We start from the raw sequence: 24490 nt of genomic DNA on the forward strand, positions 1-24490 counted from the left end.
GAATCCATGTACCTCATTGTGTTGCTTAAGATAACACAAAGAAACACATGACATCATGGCAGTAATGGTGAAAAGACAAGATATAAGCTTGAAGACCATGGGGGAAAATAGCAAACAATATTTAAAAGCAATACAGAAATCAGAAGAGAAAATCTGAAGCAACAAGTGACGGAACTTTAAAACAAGTACCTGAAAAGAGTGAAAGAAAGCTACATACCTTAGAAGGCTGAGAAAAGCTCTTTAGAATGGAAGCGTGGATGAAAAGCAAATGATTGTCGAGTCATTGTGCCGATGATCGAGAAATTCCAGTTAAAAAAAAGCCTTTGAAATGTTTTTTAAAAAATCATTTTATAAAAGCTCCATGTGAGCGAGAGAGGAACAAAGAGGAAAACCCTGTAAAGTGCACGAACTGAAAAAAACAGATAGTGGAAACAAAGTGCAGAAAACCGGAGTCGCCATTAAAGCAGTCAAGCTGAAAAAATCATTAAACCAGTCAGGCTTGAAGAATAGAAACAAACTCTAGCAAAGAAAAAGCAAATGGGAAAACATGAACTGCCTATCTAACAGCTGTCTAAACATTCAAGCAAAGTGCTGAAAGAGAAAAAACAGAGGACTCTGGCAAGCACCTGTTACACTCTGTCAAAACAGCTAGCCTGGAAAAAATAATTTCTTAAAGGGGGAACAGCAAAGGAGTTAATAGAACAAGTTTTAAAACAAGTTTTAAGCCACAAATAGAAGTCATAATAAGTATAGTGCTGAAGGCACACACAGAGCTGAATAAAGTTAAATACAGAGCAGAAAGCAAAAGAACAGCAGAAGGATAGATATCCAATTTCCCAGCATGAACTGTAAGGCCATTGAAATCCTATACAAAGAACAAAGAACAGTACAGCACAGGAACAGGCCATTCAGCCCTCCAAGCCTGCGCCGATCTTGATGCTTGCCTAAACTAAAACCTTCTGCACTTCCGGGGACCGTATCCCTCTATTCCCATCCTATTCATGTATTTGTCAAGATGCCTTTTAAACGCCATTATCGTACCTGCTTCCACCACCTCCCCCGGCAGCAAGTTCCAGGCACTCACCACCCTCTGTGTAAAGAACTTGCCTCGCACATCCCCTCTAAACTTTGCCCCTCTCACCTTAAACCTATGTCCCCTAGTAACTGACTCTTCCACCCTGGGGAAAAGCTTCTGACTATCCACTCTGTCCATGCCGCTCATAACTTTGTAAACCGTTATCATGTCACCCCTCCACCTCCGTCGTTCCAGTGAAAACAATCCGAGTTTATCCAACCTCTCCTCATAGCTAATGCCCTCCAGACCAGGCAACATCCTGGTAAACCTCTTCTGTACCCTCTCCAAAGCCTCCACATCCTTCTGGTAGTGTGGCAACCAGAATTGCACACAATATTCTAAGTCTACGAATTCTACGAATTCAAACTTATTAAACAAAGAATGCAGTTATGCTTCATTGACCAAGCAGTTGCAGAATCAGAGAAGCAGGCTGTGAAAATACTGATCACAGTTGGAAATGAGGGGTTATACAGAATCAATGTCTCTGGCTTATCTGAAGGGAACCGGAAAGATCCCGCAAAGATATGGAAAGTGCTAGAAGATTAGCTTTGGGTAAGAGTGAATTATAGAATTAATTGCCTGGAATTGATGTCCTACAGGCAACAGCCACAGGAATCAATAGATCAATTTGTCAGTAGGTGCCGTAGTAAGGGCAACAAATGCGATTTTTCAGAAACTGAACTGAGAGCATGAATAATGGATCTGGTGATTGTCTCAACACCTATTGATGCATTTCAAAAAGACCTCTTGGGGGAAAAAGAAAGGTCACAGCATTGATGCGCTGCTAGAAGATGGCAGGAAATATGAAGCCATTGCAGCTGGAAAACAGCATCTGCAAGCACTAGATAAAGCCGACAGTATAGGCCCAGTAACCAGGTCACAAAAAGCAAGTAAGCTGTGTGGTAAGTGTGATTTGTCCCACTCACTGTGAAATTGTCCTGCATTTCAAGATCTGTGCAAGGCATGCGGTGCAAAAGGACATTGGGCCCGCCTATGCAAGAAATCTGGATCCAAAGGCACAGCCAGAAGTCATAATATAACACAAACAAGCAGCAGCATGGCAACGGCAGCAAGGACAGCACCAGAGACCTGCATAAATGCAGGCCAATACACAAAGTCCACAGTGAAATAGACTTGAGACAAGACTCAGGGTGGAGTGATTCTCAGTCAGATGACGAGCAGCCGTTTCACATTGTAAATCCGACACATTGTGTTGATGAAGTCAAACCAATGGAAGCCTTTGCGACTATTAATATCATGTCCGAAAGAAAGATGTCAAACATACACTCAGGATTAAGATTCACATGGGAGCTACTGTAAATATCCTACCAGTCCGAATCCTGAAGGATATGTACCGGGGTCATTGGAAATTAATGATACAACTGAGAACTGCAAAGCTTTCTGCATACAATGTGTCACCCATCCCTTACAGTGGTACACTAATGATGTAATGCAGCTATGGCAAGTCGGCATGGAAACCACAAATATTTTACCTGGTAGATATGGGTGGACCAGCAGAGGCAGGACTACCAGCATGTAAGAACCTCAACATTGTGACTATCCACGAGATCACCAAGGTACCCATTACAGCAGAAGAGACCAAGGGTACCCACATTGAATCAGTCAAGGACTTACCACAAATGTACCCATGCAGGTTCGATGCCATAGGAGATTTCAAAGGTGATGCCTTACTGCAACTCAGAGAGGATGCAATTCCGTCAATCAACCTCCCAGAATGTGCAGTGTACACACACAAGAAAAGCTTAAATTTGAGTTGGATGACATGGAATGCAATGGCATCATCCATCTCGTGCATCATCACAAAAATTGGTGCAGCTCAATTACGTGCGTACTAAAGAAGGATGGAGCACCAGGGTATGTCTAGATCTGAGGCGTCTAAACCTCTCCCTAAAGAGAAGCCCCCACAAGATTACAACACTAGAGGAACTGAATCCCAAGTTCAAAGGAGCCAAATTCTTCTCCAAGTTGGATGCTAAACATGGATATTGGTCAGTACACCTAGCTCAGGAATCTCAGGAAGTCACCACCTTCAGAACACCATTTGGAAGATATTGCTCTTTTGGTTTACCTGTGAATCAAGACTTGTTTCAGCAGTATATGGACAGAGTTATAGAAAATACGCCTGGATGTATATGCACTGCCGATGGTATTGTGGTAATGGCCAAAATCAAAGAAGGGCATGATTGAAACCTTCACTCACTGTTGGCAGTAGCTCATCACGAAGGGCTTGTTTTTAACAGCAAGAAGGGCCAGGTGAATGTAAGTCAGATCAATTTCTTTGGCTCCATCTATTCAGGTTGTGGAATCCGTCCTGACCCAGGCAAAGTCGAAGATGTAAGGCATATGCCTACAAGACAAGGAAGATCTACAGAGATGCCTTGGATTTTTCAACTTTTTCAACATTCCAAATTTTTCTGACAAAGCATCATCACTGAGAGAGCTCTTATGGCAGGAGAACCATTAGCATATAATTGTCAGTAGAAACCTGTACCCTGAAGTACTATGATCCAAGGAAGAAGACAATCCTGGAAGTTGACGCCTCACAGAAAGGGCTAGGAGCATGCATTCTGCAAAATAGCAAACCAATTGTATTCGGATCCAATTCCTCCTCAGCACATTCCAATTACTCAAACATAGAGTGTGAAACACTTGCTCTGGTGTTTGGGATCACAAGGTTCCACACCTACCTGTTCGGTAAGCAGTTCACTGTGGAAACTGACCACAAATCACTGGAGATGAACTGGTGCAAACCATTGACAAGCGCACCACCTCGACTACAGTAACTTTTACTGAAAGTACAGAGTACGACTTCAACCTCTGATACAAACCAGGTAGCAAAATGGTCACCTCGGAAACGTTGAGCAGATTGCTAAATCTGAACACGTTGGGTGAGTGGGCAAATGCATGGCTGATGCAGTATAATGTGGATAAATGTGAGGTTATCCACTTTGGTTGTAAAAACAGAAAGGTAGATTATTATCTGAATGGTGATAGATTGGGAAAGGGGGAGGTGCAACAAGACCTGGGTGTCCTTGTACACCAGTCGCTGAAAGCAAGCATTCAGGTGCCGCAAGCACTTAGGAAGGCAAATGTTATGTTGGCCTTCATTGCAAGAGAATTTGAGTTCAGGAGCAAGGATGTCTTACTGCAGTTATACAGGACCTTGGTGAGGCCACATCTGGAGTATTGTATGAAGTTTTGGTCTCCTTATCTGAGGAAGGATGTTCTTGCCATGGAGATGGTGCAAAGAAGATTTACTAGGCTGATTCCTGGGATGGCAGGATTGACGTATGAGGAGAGATTGGGTCGACTAGGCCTATATTCACTAGTGTTTAGAAGAATGAGAGGGGATCTCATAGACACCTATAAAATTCTAACAGGACTAGACAGGCGAGATGCAGGGATGATGTTCCCGATGGCTGGGGAGCCCAGAACCAAGGGACACAGTCTCAGGATACAGGGTATGCCATTTAGAACCGAAATGAGGAGAAATTTCACTCAGAGGGTGGTGAACCTGTGGAATTCACTACTGCAGAAGGTAGTGGAGGCCAAGTTATTAAATATATTCAAGAAGGAGATAGATACATTTCTTAATGCCAAAGGGATCAAGGGATATGAGAAGAAAGCAGGAATAGGGTACTGAATTAGACGATCAGCCATGATCTTTTTTGAATGGCGGAGCAGGCCTGAAGGGCCGAATGGCCTACTCCTGCTCCTATTTTCTATCTTTCAATATGAACAAGAATGAAGCCCCACTGGATCTACAAGTAGAAAGCATGGACATCAAGGTGGAAGATGTGCTCAAAATTGATTTACTGCATTTTGGTCAGCACAAATGTGACCAACTGCAATCAGAAACAGCCAATGACCCACAACTGAAGGCACTGTGGAGAATCATCATAAGAGGATGGCCTGATATGATAAAAAGAGGTGCCAGAAACCCTCAGATGCTTTTGGCCTTATAGAGATGAATTCGGTATCTCAAGAGGTGTAACCTTCAAAGGAAAACAAGTGATTGTGCCCAAAGCTCTCCAACAGGTCACCTTGTCACAACTTCACCAAGGCCATATGGGCATAGAGCGAACAAGACGACTGGCACAACACTGCTTATTGACCAGGGATCAACGGTGACATCGAAAGTTTAGTCAGGATGTGCGAGGCATGCCAGAGCCACCAGCCACAAGAACGGAAAGAACCTCTACACCCTCATGCGATTCCATTCAGTCCCTTGGTCCATAATCACCACTGATCTATTTTCCGTAAATGGAGATGACTTTCTTTTAATCACCTATTATTTCTCCAAATTTCCAATTGTCAGACAGGTAAAAGACAATTCAAGCTCAGTCATTGCAGACACACTGAATGCCTTATTCAGTCTGTTCGGTGCACCTGAAGAAATTATTTCTGACAATGGGCTACAGTATATGGGCAGACCTTTCAAGGATATGTATTCCAAATGGGGCGTAAACCATGTGACGTCCTCACCACATTACCTTAGATCTAACGGTCTTGCTGAGCGAATGGTTCACACAGTTAAATCGCTTATCCTGAAGTGTAGGACAATGAAACAAGATTTTGTGTTGCCATGTTACACCCTGAGCTACACCTGTGGATATGCGTTTACCATCGCCAGCACAGATCATATTTGGCAGACAAGTGAGAACGATTCTGCCAAGCCATCATCTGTCCAAATTCTCCGAGATGCAGGAGACACTGCTCAAAAAACAAAGGAGAATGAAGATGCTGCATGATCGACATGCAGTGACAGAATTACCTCAACTATACGTAGCACGAAAGGTCAGGATTGTACACCCCACAATGAGAACATGGCTACCTGCAGAGGTATCCAAAGTCTGTAGTGAGCCTATTTCTGAGGAGGTTACAACATCTAACGGAGCAGTGTTGAGGAGAAACCGAAGCCAATTAAGAGAAGTGTGCAATACTCCAATTGCGTACAGTGGACTCAAAAGAATACACTCTGACGATGAGGATGTGATGGAATAACAGGATAACAATCAACACACTGATAACACGTATGCAAGTCAAGAACAGCCAAGGGTGAAACCCACATCCCCAGAAGGTTATACCGTAACAAGATCTGGAAGAGTTGTCAAACCACCGTAACAATATATGTACTCTTAAGCTTCTGCACTCGTAAATGTCACAAATCCTATCTTTGTACTTTCCCTGTATAACTAAGTTTGATATTATCCAATTTTATGTGTTTTTACTTGTAGCGTGCGAGACTTATCTTTGGAAAGAAAGGGGATGTTGCATTGTTGCTTTAAGATGGATGTCCCTTAAAGAACTCAGTATGCAAATGAGCTAAGTACCAGGATGTAGTCATGTGACTAGAAGCCATCGTCACTCTGCACTCTAACACACTGGACAAAGGTTCTTTATATAGTTTCCTCTGTATTGTATATACTAGTTTAGCTGTTAGGAGATCTTCAAGGAACTGGAATCCACATACCTCACTGTGTTGCTTAAGATTAACACAAAGAAACTCATGACTGTCACAGACCTAAAATGTTAACTCTGTCTCTCCACAGACACTGCCAGACCTGTTGAGTATTTCCAGCATTTTCTGATTTTAGCCTCAAACCACACATCCCCTTCACTCACCTACCAACAATCTCTATCAATCATGAATCGTACCTCACATTCAAAGCTTCACCTCACCCTCACACTGCCAGCTATTCAACCATGACAGTCATATCACACAAACACATTGCATGATACTCACTGGCACACTTTTCTCCCTCCTGCAGGACAAGTTGGTGCATAACTGGAGGCAGCAGGAGCTAGCCAACAGGGGATAGCCACGACTACATGCTCTTACCCCCATGGAGGAAACTGTGCTCTCCATCATTGCAGTGGCCATAACTGAGGCTGTGCTGAGGACAGAGCTGAAACCATCACAGATTACAGTATACCTAACCCTCCTTTACACATCTAATTTCCCCCTCATCGCACAACCTCTTTTGATTTAGAAGCTGTACATGGCGTAAGCATGCACCCTATGCTTTCTCCCCTTCCCTCACCACAACCCCATCTTTGTGCCTTTCTCCTTTCAGATACCTAACAATTGTCACCTGGCCAGGCAGAGGTAGAAAAGCAAGAGATGGAAGAGCAGGAAGACAATAATGAAGCAGAACACCACCATTCGCTCTCACACACAATCACCATCTCAGATACTTTAGAGGGTAGATTAAAGCTGAAATCTGCACGAGGTGAGATACTGAGCAGGAAACAAGGAAAGCACATGTGCTAGCTTGCCGGAGGGAAAGGTTGCACAATAGTTCTGTTGCAGAGGATTCAGATGAGGTCTTCGCTGGAGTGGCCTACAGAAGACTGATGGGTATGCACATTGAAATGCTTGGTGAATTGTCTGTCCTTCCAGAAAGCCTGCGGTCACTGGCAAAGAGCATGGAGGCGTCCAGCACCAACTTGTCACAGGGCTTTGCATGGAACCCATCCTCTCCAGCGTATAATTGGTGGCGAGCTCCATTTTAACACTTGTGGACCCAACCATGGTGCAGTGTCTGATGGCTGATGTTTCAGCTTCCATTGCAACACAAGCAGAAACCATCCAACATTTGGGTGCAGCAGTGGAAGTTAAGACTGAAGTCGTCTAAGGTCATCTTGCTGCCACATAAGCTCAGACTGCTATCATCATAGCTGCAGATACCAGTGCTCGAAGGGGCTTGTAGGGTGTCACAGCAGTCCAGCAATCTGTCTTCCAACCAATTATTAAGATTGCTGAGGTGCCACCCTGTGGAAGTGACAGTGGAAATGTGGAGAATGGCCCTGAAGTTCTCTCTTAGGATGACAGCATTCGTCCTCCCACTACTGTGGCTCTGCCAGTGCCTTGTTGTTGCCTGTCAGCCAGCCAGCCCAGACTGCTGTCGACCATGCCAAGAAGCTGGGCATGCTAGGGCCAGAGCCCTCATCATCCTGCAAGGCTATCTGCAGTCTCCCCAGCTGAAAATCAGCAGCTTTCCACCCTCCATGCTGCAGCCACTGGTGTAGTGCTGCCGAGGAGCACTAGGCCAGGCAAAGGCACATGGGAGACAGGCACTATGGGAACGCATAAGGGTAATTAGTTGACCTTTGTATGAATATTGGTTTGATGTAAAAATTTAGTTTGAAATGTTCATTTTGTATTGGCTTTTATTTTAGCATTGTGACCACGGGAATGCTGTGACAGTGACAGAGGGAAGGTAAGGTGTGAGACTGTTGGTGAGTGGGGAATTGGGGTTGAGTTCACTAGTACTGGAGTTGGATGAATTGATCACGGACAGCCCAATCAGAAAGGGAACGTGTTGGTTCTCCCTTCCTCCTCTTCCTCCACCACCACTTCCTCCTTCTCTTCACATACTCACCGTACACCTGGTGGCAAGGGCTGTGCCCTCATGATGGCGAGGTTATGCAGCCTGCAGCAGATCAACATGAATACTGACACATGCTCTGCCAAGTACTACAGAGTTCCTCCAGAGTGGACCAGGCAACAAAAATTTTGTTTAATCACACTAATGGTCTACCTGATTAAATTTTGGGCCGAAATTTATGGTCCCGCCGCCGTATTCAGCAGTGGGCAAAAACAATGGAGGCCAGCCCATACGGGCCGCACATCGCGGAGCCGCCACAATATTGAGAGCGGCGGCTCATTTAAATAGCCGGGGCGGACCGCCCACCCCAATGACGTGGAGGCAGCGGGCCGTCCGTCCCCGGCAATGGCATCAGCTACCTTTGCGCAGGCACTGATGCCATTTTTAAAGGGCTTCGAGCCTTACATTTCAATTTAAATATTTAAAGGTAGATTAATTTTTAAAAATTAAATAAATTGATCTTGACCCTCTCCCACCACCCCCGCAATAACTACAGAGTTAACTCCTTGCCCTCTCTCCCCCCCAAATCACTTACCTTGTGCACCTGACCTTCACCCCCCAAAGTTCAGAAACTTTACACTATAACACTTCCCACCATCCCCTAAACCAAGCTGTAGGGTTGAGCTCCAAAATGGCATCATTACATGCTGATTGACATCACGATCTGCCTACTCTGCATACTTCTGGTGCATGCTCCCTGCGCCCTTGCTAATGCCCTCACCAAAATAGCATCTGGCATGGCCATCACCAGAAGTATGCATGCCTATCACCGACACCATTTTGGAACAAGAATGGCGTCCGCCGTGCCCCAAAATGGGGGCTACGCATGAAACTTTTTCGACAAGAATGTATGAATTCAATTATCTAGTGGCTCCTTAGAACCTCTTCCTTCCTTTCCCTTCTGTGGTGGAAATTTGATGACATTAACTGGAAATAATCTTGTTATTCTCAGCAGCTGTGTCACCTGCGTGACCCGACATCGGACATATTGGCCAGGATTTTATCCGGGCAATGGGGGTCTCAACCTCCAGTAAAAGTGCCGGCAAGAACCCTGCATCACCCCTTCTGTGGAATGCCCACTGAATCAAGTGTCAATTAAGCACTTAACTGGGCAGTGGTGGGCCTCCAAACCTGCTGTGGGGGAGGGCAAAAATTCCCCCACTGAATTAGTTATCCACGCTGTGCTTTTACATTGACTATTGCGAATGCACAGCAATACAATTACATTCCTACCAGCCATCTTACAGCTGGAGAAACTGAAATAATTACAAGTATTCAGTTTGACTGTTGCTGTCACTATTCTTTAGAGTAACATACAGTTGTGCCTGGAGAGCTGTAGACTTTACCTAGACAGCGATTAAAGCTAGGCACAATGCCAGAGCAGTCAAAATCAGCCTACACTCTGCTGTCCAAGCTCAGTTTTAGCATTTAACAGTACTGACTGTACATTCAGCATTTTTTCCGCACACAATTTTTATCAGTTTATATAATTTAAATTATTGAGCTGCAGCATTCTGTCAGGCTTTGTCAAAATTCACACTGGAGTATTCATTTTACCATTTATTTGTGGAATACGAGGCCACCTTTGACCACAAAGGGCAGTAATTTTGACTTTGAATGACAGTGCAAAACAAATGATAGCGAATCGGCAGCCTGTTTTACATGTCTTGCAATTTGTATTCTCATTATCATATAAAAGCAAGATTACCCCCAGTAAGTTACTAGTGAAGTTAATTCTCTGAAGCAAAAGGGTGAGTTTGATGTCAAGACTGTACAAATACACCTAACTACATCCATATGGCAGATGGATTTTAATGTGAAAAGTAAGATAATGCATATTGGACTGGGAAACACAAGAGGAACAGATGCCTTGTACTAAAGGTGGAATCATTCATAGGTAGGTGCAGGCTGAGATCACTGGGGTCATTTTCTTTTGAACAGAGGAGACTGAGGGGAGATTTAATTGAGATGTATAAAATTATGAGGGGCCTTGATAGAGTGGATAGGAAGAACTAATTTCTGTTAAGAGAGGTCAATAACCAGGGGGCTTGGATTTAAAGTAATTGGTAGAAGGTTTAGGGGGAATTGAGGAGTAATTTTTTCACCCACAGTATGGTGGGAATTTGGAACTCAATGCCTCAAAGGGTGGCAGAGGCAGAAACCCTCATTGCATATAAAAAAGACTTGGATATGCAGTGGAGACACCGTAACCTACACGATTATAGACCAAGAGCTGGAAGGTGGCATGAGATTGATAGTTCTTTTTTGGCCAGCATTGACACGATGAACCAAATGGCCTCTTTTTGTGTTGTAATTCTTTCTATGTTTCTATTATCAAAAACTACCTGGAACCTGTAATGCTCTATTACTGGAGATGGGGTTGGGACGGAGGGTTATGCTATTGGTAAAGGGCTGTAAGCCAAGTTTAAGCAGGAGAGTTTCAATGATGACAACTTGTTTCCAATCTAATCCTGTTTTAAAGAACTGCAATGGTACAAAAGGCTGCTATGGAAAAGTCCAAGACCTAGACTGCACCTCCATGAAGAAGAAATTGTGGTTGGTGGCAGCAGAAATTCTATAAAGTCAGAAGGGGAATGCATTGGTTCACCCTGTAATGCCTCACAAATGAGGTTGAGTACTCAAGCCATAGAGACTAGGAAGATCCCTGTCTGTTTTAAATTTGCTTCGGATTTGGGTCATCACCTTCTTCAAATCTGCCAGAACTTTAGTCAAAACAGTGCAACCTAACTTTTAAACTTTTATGATGGTAGTAATCTTCAGGTGTGCACTAACTCCCTACATCCAGCTGTGATTGCTCGGCTGTGTAATGGAAAAATGTCACCCATTGAACACATTAGGGCCCGATAATAACGCAGAGGCAGGATCTGAATGAAGACGGCAATAGCAGGTGACAACCACACAACATAGTGGGTTGCGTGGGAATGTCTGATTTCAACAGGGATGTCCCATTATCATCTTATGCATGGTTTTTGTGTCTCCACTGTGCGTAAGTGGGTGTGATGCGGACTCGCATGATGCAATTTAACCTCAATTATTTAAAGGGCCACTTCACAGATGCAATGGTGGAAGAGGTTTTGGAGTTCTGTGGATTTTGTTGTGTAAAGTTCAAGTTGAGAGATGAAATCAAGGAGGGCAAAAACTGGACCCAAAGTCAATGATGCTTCACTAGATGTACTGCTGGGTACAGGAAGGGTGAGGAAGGAGTTCTTTTCTCCAACAGTGGAGAAATAAAAACCTGTTGCCACAACAAAGAAGATGTGGTTGGAAGTGGCCCAAGAGCTGTTCAGCAGGACTATGGTTATGAGGGCATGATGCAGTGCAGGAAGTATTTTAATGACCTAACCAGGTCAGGAAATTTGCAAATTCACCTATGTTGTGTCGTGCAGGAACCACCACCACCCCACCCTCTTGACCCCCACTCTGCCTTGTCAAGTGTACTTCATTCACATCACTCCCCACACCACTTAGATTTCAGCAGCACCCATTGTTCTCCTTCTATTCACTTCCTCACCTCCACCTTCCTCCACATACACTGCAACTCATCCTAATCTTTATGTTATATGATACCACCTCAGTGAGCTCACCTGATTCTCAGCACACATCCTCAATTGCATGTCAGTGCCATTCATGATAAATCTCCCTGATAATCACCCTCAGTGAATGCACTACATCACGGGTGTCCAACTTTTTTGCGTGGGAGGCCACATTACAATTTTACATAGGGGGCCGGTGAGAAAATTTCATAAAGTTAAAGGCATTAAAAATTTATCTTACTATTAATCAAAACAACAACAAACGTACACTTTTGTGAGAAAGCTTTAAATGAGAACACTAACTTATTGGCTTACTTTCTTGTCACTATGTTGAACATGATTTAGTGACATACTGGGCATTGTTTTCCCTTGCACAAGTATTCAATCTCTGCCCGGACAGCAATGCGGAGTATTCCGGCTACTTGTCCAATGGTCAGGAGTGATCTTGATGTCTTTCTTTCAAAAACCTCTCTGTCTGTCTGTCTCTCTTTCCTTCCTCTGTCTGTCTCTCACCCCTCTCTTTGTCTGTCTTGCTCTCTCCCATTACTCTCTGTCTGTGTCTGTCTCTCTCCCACCACTCTGTCTATCTGTCTCTCCTGCCTCTCTGTCTGTCTCTCTCTCTGCCTGGCTCTTTCTCCCCCCGCCCCCACCCCCACCCTCCCCCACCCCCGTCTGCCTCTGCCCCGTCACATATGCTTTACAGCCACTCATAGGTCTGTTGTACCACCACCAACCACTCCCCCCAACCCGCCCGCCCTACCCCTATCCCCTTTGCAGAAGGAGAGAACCCAGAATAAAAGGGAAAGGGATAAGACCTGAGGTGGACCTCCACAGATCTTGGAGCTCACAACGTTGATCAGGAGACTTTGTACACAAACAGCATTTCAGCATCCCTGACCATCGAAGATGGACAGACTGGAACTTTATTACTGGAGGGTGACAGAATGAATCTAACTGACCCACATCTCCTCCAAGACTAAGTCAAGACTTGAATTTGAGTACCGAATGAAATATATTCATCTTAATCATGCAGAATTGTAAAGTTTTTACATTCCCATGAATAAACCATATTTGTCTCTTCTCTCCTCCCAAACCATCATGCAAACTACAGCAGCCTGTAGTTGACGAGGATTCCTCCGAGGAGCTCATTCCTTCTGGGAGTGCACCATCACAGGACACATGCTAAACAGGAACTAAAGCAGATATGAACACTTTGAAGAGTCCTGTTTGACAGTTGGGTGGATAGATCTCACCTGGTGAAACACAGTTCACAACTGATTAGGAGCCAAGTGGTTGTGGGGACAGTTGTGGAGGTTCCATACTGGAGGGCACAATCCTCTCCAAACTCAACTGGGTTGAGATGCCAAACCCTGGGGGGATTGAGTGGGGGGGGGGGGGGGCATCAATGAAAAGGAGAATGATGTAGGATCAGCAGAAAATTTCAAAGGTACTGGTAGAACATTCCACAAAAGGAGGAGTCCAGCTCAAAGATTTGTGGATTGATGTTGGAGGGCAATGCGAGAATGTCTTCTGTGGAAAGGGTGGCCTCCTCTGTGAAGTTTGCATTGTGGCACTGCAATCAATCCCTGCAGGTCCTGACTATGGCTGTGCAAACTATGAATGCCAACATGTTTGCCACCTTAAACAGGATGACAGATACCTTAGCTGTGACCTTATAAGGTGTCACCTTTCTCTCCAGGATACTGTCCTGCAGAGAGTGTAACAAAAGTGCTTCCATTTTTAAACATTTATATTTCTTGCGTTAAAACTGAAAAGATTACATGGATGTGTTTTTTTTTTACTAAGATCACCGAATGGACACTTGAGATGTTGTTTGAAAAACCACCTGTGCTGGAAGTCATGTGATTTGGGCTCAGCAAACAACAGAAACCTCGTTGACCTGGGGAAAAATGGTTACAGAGAAGCCACATGTCAAGGTTTATGGAGGTCAAGAGCTTGACTCTCTATTTGGACATTGTTTTCAGTTTAATTAGGTGCGAACTGTTTGGAGACAATTGGTGTTTTCCTGCTAAGGAAAAAAAAACACCCAGCTCACCTCTTTCTGCACCTCTTTGAAGAAATCCTGCAAAGATCCAGTGTGGGAGAGCTAAAATCTCTGGTGCCGCATCTCTCCTAAGAAGCTGGAAGAAAATCCTATGATTCAAGTGTGTGCTGGCGGAAAACCCTGATGCCACATTTCTCTTAGAAAGCCTACTAGAATATTTCTCGACATCTCCATAACGGATTGCTTCTGAAACGATCCCAGTGGCCCATCTCTATATACCCAGATGCCAGACCAAAAATGGGACAACTGACATCCTTCCATATCTTCTCTTTTTCTTCATCAAGAATTGGCACGTATTTGGCCAAAGTAGTCTTTTTTGTTTTGTTTTTTGTAACAGACCTCTGTAGAGAGAATTTCTATATTTTTCCCAGTCCAGTGTTTGTGAGTGTAATAGGGGAATTTAAAAAGGGAACTTTCATATTTCAATCTGTATGTTAATGCTTTGCTTGTTTCTAGTTAAGTCTTGTTCATAATAAACTGATTATTTTGTTGTTTATTAAAGAAACCGAGTTAGTGTATTTTATTCTGGGATGCAAAAAAAGAGTATATGATTGGCTGTATCGGTAACCGGGTAAACATTTAAAGATATGTTGTGACCTGTAGAGCATTGGAACTAGAAAAGACAGTGCACTCCTCCCGCCTCAGTCGTAACAACAGGTAGGAGTGATGTGCCACTCTTCCAGAAGAAGGAAGATGGAAAAAAGGGACATGAAAGTGGGAACTCCATTTACAGCATTCCCATGCCTTATCCATTGCAGCTCCTCCTCAACCAGTACCCAACATGCTGCCTCCTATCTCAATGGCTGAGTTGGCCCCTGGACCAGTGCAGGTGGAACAATATTTGCAGGGCTCTGACAGGCTCCAACACCAAGAATTCATTGGTAATGAGCAGCTGAGAAGTCAGAGCAAGGAACAGAGCAGCTTGCTGCTGAGGCCATAGGCGTTACACATGTAGGAGTGGTAGGGAAAGGAAAAGCTGTGTAGTTCACTAAGTGTCCACACATGGGTGTTTATGAAAATAATGTATTAGTAAGTTTAACTTACTTATTCACATAACATTTATTAATATGCTTCACTTTTCCATGTTCATCATTCTTGCCTTGTGTGTGCCAACACAGATGTTTGGTGATGAATGTGAGGACATGAATAGATTGAGACCAATTGGTGCATGTGCAATGGGTGGATGGTTGCTTACAGAATTACTTTGTGTCAATGGGGTTAATGGAGGGGAAGGGGCAGGGATGTAATAGTTACTTTGGTCTAGTGTGTGTGACTAACTGAACTGTCGAGCTATTAGGGCATCCCTGGCATCGTGAGCAGCAATGCAAGTGGATTGTCTGGTGTTGGGGGCACATCTTCCTCCTCCTTGTCCTCCTTCTCCTCTCTATTGGAATCTCAGCAGATGATGAGTGCAGAACACAGCACATAACGATTAGCCAATAAAGTCCTTGCTGGTGAGTGCTGAAGGGCACATCCAGACCTGTCCAGGCAGCTGAAGCACAACTTGAGTATGTTGATGGTTTGCTCAATGGCACATCTGGTTGTCATATGGCTGGCACTATAGCAGCCTTGGGGTTCATTGATAGGATTCCTCACAGGTTTCATCGGCCAGGTTTGAACGCAATATCCTTTGTTGTCAAGCAGCCACCTTTTAGGATGGTTCCAGATATGAATCTGCCAGGGATGTTGGAGTGTCACAGTATGAAAGCATCATGGCAGGCAGATCCCAGGGAATCTGGCACAGAGCTGCATGAACCTTTTCTTGTGGTTACATACTAGCTGAATATTGAAGAAATGAAATCCCTTGCAGTTGATGAATGCTCCTGATTGCTGTGGTGGTGCATGGATTGCCACATCTGTACAATCAATGACACCCTGTACTTGTGGGAAGCCAGCCAGAGAAGTGAATGCAAGTGCCCACTCATTCTGGCTGTTGTTATCACAAGGCAAACTTACATAGCCCCCAGCCCTGGCAAAAAATCCACCTATCGTGTGCAGTTATGTGCAGCCTATGTCTGTGGTAATGCCCAGGAAGGAACCAGATGCAAAAAAGTTGAGGACGGTTGTGACTTTCATAACCACTGGTTATTGTGTGGCCGTCAGGTCCAGCAGATCTAGCAGGTCTTCATCTAGGAGTCTGGGAACACCTGATGTGACAATCTCATCCTCCAGATGCACTGCTCTTCTGAGAGCTCAAGGAGGATGCGTTAATTTAAAATTGCTGCCAAAATCTCAAGAAATGCAAATAATCTAAATATTATAATCTCATACCAGCTTTTCTAGAGTGGGTTACTTTAGACACCTCCAAACCCACTGAGAAAAAGGAGCATTCACAATAGGTTGATATTGGCTAACAGATTTTTGGCAATTAAATCTCCCCCGAAACTCTCCCGTCCAATGGATATAGTCGAACAAATTGCATAGTCTCATTGTTTTGTTTGCTTTTTTAATGCTGTAGCACATGTAAAAGAAAGAAGTCATATTGTGTGGTAGTCATTTTATTATCAGCATTATTTTAATTTTGTTTGACCTAATAAAACAAAATATAGATAGAAAATAGCTATGACTATAGGCAACAACATACAACAAAACAATCAACAGATATCATATTATACAACCTGACAGCTTTTGAGACAGAGTTCAGACTTGGGTCATGAATGCATTTGAAATATTTCCCTAAAGGTTAATTTTAGGCTATTTTATTTCCCCTAAGTTCTAAAAATACATAAACTATTAAGCTGAAAGAAAATTTGGATACTTCAAAACATGCTGTACTATAGCAGCAAAACAACATCAAATAGAAACACAAAGGCTAGAATTTTACGCCTCCCCACAGGAGTGGGCTAGTGGTACGGAGCGGGGGCCGTAAAATTGAGTGGGAAGCGGGGGGTGCTGTTCCCGACGCCTCCCCGTCCCCACTCCAATTTTACCAGGGGTGGCGTCGGTGGCGAGAAATGGCCCACCCTCCCCAGGCCAATCAAAGCCCTTAAGTGATCAATTAAGTCCCACTTAAGGGCCTCCTCCCACCTCCGCTGGTATTTTACCAGTGGCCAGCGGGTGCCTCAGGCCCCCAGAACTTCACCAAGTAAAACCTGGCAGCCTCTTTGTGGGCTTTGGGGGTGGGGGTGGGGGGTGCGGCCACCTGATCGGGCACCCTGTGCCCCACAGAGGGTCCACCTGAAGCCCCAACTGCACCCACTGAAATAAAGTCCTCCCCACTCAACCAACTCCCCTTGCCTCACCGGGGCCCGGCCAATTGTCCCCAGCGAGGCCCCAAAAACTTACCTTTCTTCCAGGGCCGGCGTCGACGATCCTGCCGGGTGGCTCGGTCCCAGCAGTGGCCACCACTCCCAATGGCGCTGCTGGGGCTGAGAGCTGCCGGCTCGCTGATTACCCAGCAGCTCTTGGAGGCAGGACTTCCAATTAAGGGCCTGGGCCATGTAAAATCCTAGCATAGCTCCTAGGCCCGGCAGAGGCGGGCCCGCCCCTGACTTTTTGGCCAGTGGGTGGGGCCTCCTTCCCAAAATAAAATTCCAGCCTAATAGTTTCAATTCACTTCAGAGGAAACCACAATTTAAGAGACTTGCTTTTTTATTGGGCAGCTAAACGTCTGACAAGTGCGCAAACCCATCACCATGTTTGAAAGTCTCTGTGGAATACACAGAACCTCCTGTACAAAAACAGGCCATTCCATCCAACTTGTCTGTTTCTCTATCCAGTCTAAGTAACTTTTCCTACCCTGCCCCCAAAATCCTGTATTTCCTTCTCCCTCATGTATGCATCATATTAACTATCTCCTTGCCATCTGTTTCAACCATTGGGCCTGCTGCTCACTTCCTTGGCCACTTCCATCCACATCAGCTTGGTTTGAAAGGCAGGCCTCTTCTTTCTGTCCTTGGGAAACATCACCAAGGGGGCAGCCTTCCCAGGTCTTCTTTCTATGGTTGCTGAAACCTCAGGAATTAATGTACAATTCAATTATTCTGACCCCTGTTTGGTCCCTTTGACTAGAAATACTTCCTTTGACAAATTTGATGTGTAATTCTGCCTGCCCACTAGCCCCCCGAATGTTTGGGGCCCGGAAGCGAGATACTAGCATCGTACTTGAGTTGAAGAGCCACAGCAAAGCCCGTTTCAATGACAAACAGGTTCCCAACCTGCTTCCAGCCTCCTTGCTGCATGCTGGTCTGTTTAGATAAAATTCCGCTTATAGGCTCTACCTTCACAATACAGGAGAGAATATTCATTTTCTTAAAACATTAAAAGAAAATAGTGCTTAAACTTCCAACCATACTGTGTGTGATGTTGTCTCCAAAGGAGTCTTGCACTGCTGTGTGCTGGTTTCAATCAGGACCTGACTTGAGTTATGCTGACAATTTTCCATTGCTAAGTGGTACCCTTAGTTTTGGGGTCATCTTGGTAGTTCAGATTTGACCTAGATCTTTATACCTGTAGCTGTGAACTTCCTTGGCAGAAAAATTATTGATTAAGTTTGAAAATGTCATAATAACATGAATGATGTAATGAAACCTTTATATAGAACAGTCAGGCCAATGTGTTGACAACTCAATAGTTTGAGTGCTATAGGGGAAGTAAAAGACTGGAAGGCTACTTTGACAGTAATTGCATTTGAAATAAATGTCTTAAGATTGACATTAATTGAATTTAAACAGCTCGGAAATGAGCTTCTGTTAAAATCATGAGTCATATGAGTTTTGCATAGGATATGTCATAGTCTGCAAAGGTGAGAAAGAAGCAGATATTGGCAGCTGAGAAAATTCCCTGGATACATTTAAATTAATTAAAAGCAGATAAAATTTATGAATTAGTCTGTCAATTCCCTGAAAGTTTTATTTAATTTTAAATGAAGGACACATCCAGTTAGCAGTGCCGGGTGCTTGGGATCTCATCCCAAGGGCCTGTGATGCTCAAATTTATTAGTAGCTAATTTGATTTTGTTGAGTTAAGGAGTTCCAGTTACACATTCTGACTGAAGAGTGCAGTCACTGAATAGTGTTGTACTGTCGGGAACCTGCTGTCTGATAGTTAATTTCCAATAACTGCCAGGTCTCCTAAGTTTAGAGCAGGGACTCACATAACATTAGCTGTTGGTTCCATATGTTGGTTCCATATGCACAGTTGATTCATAAAAGTCACATTAGATGACATGCATTGTATCAGTGTTTATCAGACATACAAGAGGCAGACACCAGATTTGATTCTACACACAGTTCAAACATCTATGCCAGTAGGAAAGAAGTAAGCCTTTGGCTTTGTGATTGCATTCCTGCTTCTGAGTCAGAAGGGGAAGGGTTCCAGCTCCACTCCAGACTGACTGTGATGACTAAAATATGACATCCACCAGGATACTTGCAACTGGATAGAGTGACCACTGGCTCAGTAGGAATGTTCTGCCTCTGCGTCAGATGGACTGGCTTTGGGGCCATTCCAGACAGTCCCAATGAATACCAGAGTATTGGTTCTGAATATTGCATTGACAGTTAGTGGAGGGGCCTTTTCATCCAATGGGTTCCCACACGACCTCTCCCCCCCCACCCCCCCAATCTATGTAAAGGATAACTGGGGCTCTTTTGTCTTGGTTGCAGATATATCGAAGATAAAAACTGAGGAAACCACCTCAACTACTCTTTATTAAGTGGTTCAAGTAACTTGTGTGTGAGCCATGAATTAGGATCTGTCCGAGGGAAGAACACAATGTATGGATCAGGATGAAGGATTTTCAAACTAAGACAATGTCCCATATTTTCATGGCTTTTTTTTTTACAACTGTTTCATATCAGGTTTTATATTACAGTACAAAATAGAATTATGCAATCTCATTGTATAAATTATGGAAATATGTTATAAATAGCAGAGGGCTTAGTAGTGCAGTAGATTAGAGCAATATCCCTTCACCTTTGGGCCCTGACTTTGAATCATCCAGACAGAACTAAATTACCTGATGGCTAATAAGGGCTCTAAATTTGCATTAATCCCAACCTAGCTCCCAGTAGATGCCACCTGGCATCACAAAGCTCCTCATAATTCAGCATAATTAACACTGATTCAGCAATCCCATTAAGATTGGTCTAGGAAATGGAAATATCCGACTGGGGCAGTGATCCATTTTGAGGCTAGAACTAGAACGCTATGAATATGGCTTTCCCTGGTACATTTGGTAATGATTCACCACTCACCTTTGTTCAGAGATTTTCTACTAGCATCTCCCAATTATTATAAGGCATATATAATATGTATTTTTACACTAAGCACGGCCTTGAGACTTATCCCACCGATAAAAAATAACAAATTATAACTATGGCTTTGGAAGCATTAGAAAATACATTTTCTTCTATCTGTTAGTAATAGTAGCTCAGTATCACTGGGCTGCCCACTTGTTGACTGGCCGTCTGGTAGACAACCGTATGGGAAAATTAGAAACAAGATGGCATAAAAGGAATGCCAATAACTGGAACAGATACTTACTTCAGCAAACAGTAGTACTCCTCCTTATTGTCCATAAGAAGAAAATCATAATACTGCAATTAAGTGCAGAGAAGAGACATCTTCAATTCATCTCAGCAAATTCCCAAAAAAACCTGTAATTATTTTTTTTTTGCATCTAACCCACACCTGAAGGATAAATTTAACCCTGCCACTCAGTGAAAACTAGGAGTCTTACCCGTCAGCATCCCACTGTCTTCTACCTTAACCTGCTACTCTGAGCAGACAACATGGACACCCACCTGAAACTGGATGGGTCCTTTTTAAGTAAGCAGATCAGGAGTATTATGGGGCCCCCAACTGCAGTTTTAATTGGTGACTTAAGCTGGAGACTACTGTGGCTTTCCCATCAGGTGAAGACAGTGGGAAGAGAAGCCAGAACCAGAAGAAGCCCAAAAGTAAATTCATATTACTGTTTTCACCATTCCATGTTAAAAAGATTTAGGCCTCCTCTGCCCAAGCTCCTTCTTTCCCTTCCCAAATGAAGGACCCTCCTAAAATTCCATCTCACATCTTATCTAAGTTCTGGAAACCTTTCTTTTGGTGCTGATCATGACCTCCTGCCACCCAACATTCTACTCCCACCCTCTACTGCTTCCCACCTATTTTGGGTGATCAACTGATCAGGAGCATGTATTTGAGACCGAGCAGTTAGCATCACCTAAGCCTCTTGCTTCTGAAGACAAGGTGATTTGGTGCTCACCTTGACCCCTTCCTGCAACAGGTTAAAATTGGGCTACTACTGTCTCATTACGATGTGAAAACAATATTTGGTATTGCAACCTGTACTAGCTCATCAGATAGTCTTTCCAATTGAGATGTATAAACTGGCATCACAGCATACCAGAATGCTGCAGTGGTAGGATGGATTTGTGCTATAATAAAAACAAAATATGCTGGAATTACTCAGCAGGTCTGGCAGCATCTGTGCAGAGAGAAGCAAAGTTAATGTTTCAGGTCTGTGACCTTGAGTTCTGATGAAAGGCCACAGACCTGAAACGTTAACTTTGCTTCTCTCACCACAGATGCTGCCAAACCTGCTGAGTAATTCCAGCATATTTTGTTTTTATTTCAGATTTCCAGCATCTGCAGTATTCTGATTTTATTATGGGTTTGTGCTTGCTGCTCACAGTTTCTGATTTTTTTTTCCCTGAGATATTGAATGGAGACTAGAAAAGACAGAGGGGAAAAACCCAGTATTGGATAGCAATGGACTTTGCAGGGCCCAGGGAGCATGTCACTTTCCTGAAAGAATTGCCGATAAAAATCAAATAAAAAAGTTAGCTGAATTGATCGTCAGTGGGTGGTTATGATACTGGGCTAGCTGCTTAAAAGTTCTGAATTCAAATCCTACCTGGGCAAGTTGTGAAGTTGAATTGAATAAATCCAATAATTTGTGATCAAACATCATGAAAGCTCTCAGATTGTTGTAAAAATCCAAATGGTTCACTGGTATCCCTCAATGAAGGAGACCTGCCACTCCTACCCCATTTGGACCACATGTAACTTCAGTCCCACAAATAATGTCCTGACAACAAATAAAAAAAATGGCCTGCTCTTGGAACTCGACAAAGTGATCAAATCACAATATATTTAAATACTGTTGCCTTCTTTTGTTATTTTAACAAAGACAAAGCTCTGACCTTTCCTGAGTAAGGAGGACTCTGGAACAGAACTTCAAACTGTAAATATAGCAGTGAAAATGTAAATATAGCCTGTGAAACCACCTTATAAATCACACACTGTGAATAACAGGAGGCTGTTACAATTTCTTTTTGAGTGTCTAACATATATTGAAACCCATGGTTAAAAGTTTCCAAACTAAACTACTGCAAAATCCACACCAAGGGCTGGATTTTGTACTGGAGGAGGCTCTCCGGATGCCGGGCCAAAAAGGTGCATTTTTGCGCCCCCACTCCCCACCACCCCCCACCCCCCTGGAAAGATCCTCCAGTGTTTTTACATGTAAGTTTCAGGAGGCGGGATCCCCATCCCTTTAAAGATGGGGATCCCGTCTCCATGAGCTGCTGGTCAATCAGAGGCATACACACACTCTTCCCATAAAACTATACAATTCCATAAAATATAGGTACAGGTTGTCGAGAACGACTGTGTAGAGACTCAAAGGGGTAGAATTTAACTTTCATCGTGGGGCAGTAATGTCAGCATTGTGGATCAGCTGCCTGTTACACACCTGCCTGGTCTCCAGGTCCATTAAAGTCAGGGGAAAGGAAAAGCATGCAGATTACTTCAAAGGAGGCCAATTGCAATGCTGAAATACAGCCGAGAGATGGAAGTTAAATCTATTCCAAAGTGTGTGTATGAGTAATGTGGTTTAACTAAATCATATCTAACACAGGTAAACTTCCCATTGCCTGTTCAGCCAGGAGCTCCTTACAGTTAGACTTTTGTTTGTTGGGGCTGTTGCACAGTTGGCTCTCCCCTTGCGCCTCTGTCTTTTTTCCTGCCAACTACTAAGTCTCTTCGACTCGCCATGTGAGCTGCATGGAAGATGGCAGGATCCCCAAAGACACATTGTACAGCGAGCTCGCCACTGGTATCAGACCCACCGGCCGTCCATGTCTCTGTTATAAAGACGTCTGCAAACGCGACATGAAATCGTGTGACATTGATCACAAGTCGTGGGAGTCAGTTGCCAGCATTCGCCAGAGCTGGCGGGCAGCCATAAAGACAGGGCTAAATTGTGGCGAGTCGAAGAGACTTAGTAGTTGGCAGGAAAAAAGACAGAGGCGCAAGGGGAGAGCCAACTGTGCAACAGCCCCAACAAACAAATTTCTCTGCAGCACCTGTGGAAGAGCCTGTTACTCCAGAATTGGCCTTTATAGCCACTCCAGGCGCTGCTTCACAAACCACTGACCACCTCCAGGCGCGTATCCATTGTCTCTCGAGATAAGGAGGCCCAAAAGAAAAGAATCTAACACAGGTAAACTTCCCATTGCCTGTTCAGCCAGGAGCTCCTTACAGTTAGACCACTGGCTTGCAGGGTTATCTGAAACCAGCTGAAAAGGATCCTCACCCCCAGTGACTGCTCTACCTCTCCAGGTCTGACAAATCAGCAAGCCAGTCATTGGATAAACAACAACAATGCCCCAACCCTGCCTGCTTTAGCTATCAGATTACAGTATGCCAAAAAGAGTTGATCTGGTTCCATCAAGGTCCAGTAGTTTGCAAAATATTTTCATCATCAGTTAAACTTAACACAACAGGTTGTTTCATGATGGAAAACAATATTCTGTGTAACTGAAACGAAATTGATACAACTAAAATCTTGCCCTCAGATTCATATATCTCATTAAATATTTAGAGCAATTTTTGCAGTGAATTCTACGGCCCCCCAATGAGCAGGCTGATGGCGGGGGGAAGGGTGGCAGCCATAAAGTTTAGTGGGAGGCGGGGTGGGCACCGTTCCCGATGCTTTCCCACCCCCATTGCAATTTTATGCGGGACGGCAGCAGCGAGAAACGGCCCACCCATCCCACCTCAATCAAAGCCCTGAAGTGGCCAATTAACTGCCACTTAAGGGCCTCCTCCCGCCGCCGTGGGCAAAGGCCCCAACGTGGCTGCCAGGTAAAATCTGGCGCCTTCTTGCTGGTGGGTGGGGGGTGCCCTCCTGATCCGGCATCCTGTGACCCATAGAGGACCGCCCCCGAAGCCTCAAACACTCCCACCGCACAACACACCCCTCGCCTCCCACAACTGAACTCCTCTTGCCTCGCCAGGGCCTGGCTGATTGTCTCGGTGAGGCCCCAAAAACTTACCTGTCTTCTGGTGCCATCCTTCACCTTGCTTCCAATGGCTGGGCACAGTTGGGACTAAGAGCTGCTGGCCCGCTGATTGGCCGCTGGTGGAGGTCCCTCCC

General features: G+C 44.2%; 1 protein-coding gene across 2 annotated transcripts in view; it reads right to left on the reverse strand.

Annotated features, from left to right (window-relative positions):
- Positions 1-24490, reverse strand: part of grm5b (glutamate receptor, metabotropic 5b) — a 755124-nt gene that overhangs the window by 30230 nt on the left and 700404 nt on the right. The window lies entirely within an intron of this gene.

Source organism: Heterodontus francisci, chromosome 6 (genome assembly GCF_036365525.1).
Source record: "Heterodontus francisci isolate sHetFra1 chromosome 6, sHetFra1.hap1, whole genome shotgun sequence".
Classification (NCBI taxonomy): domain Eukaryota; kingdom Metazoa; phylum Chordata; class Chondrichthyes; order Heterodontiformes; family Heterodontidae; genus Heterodontus; species Heterodontus francisci.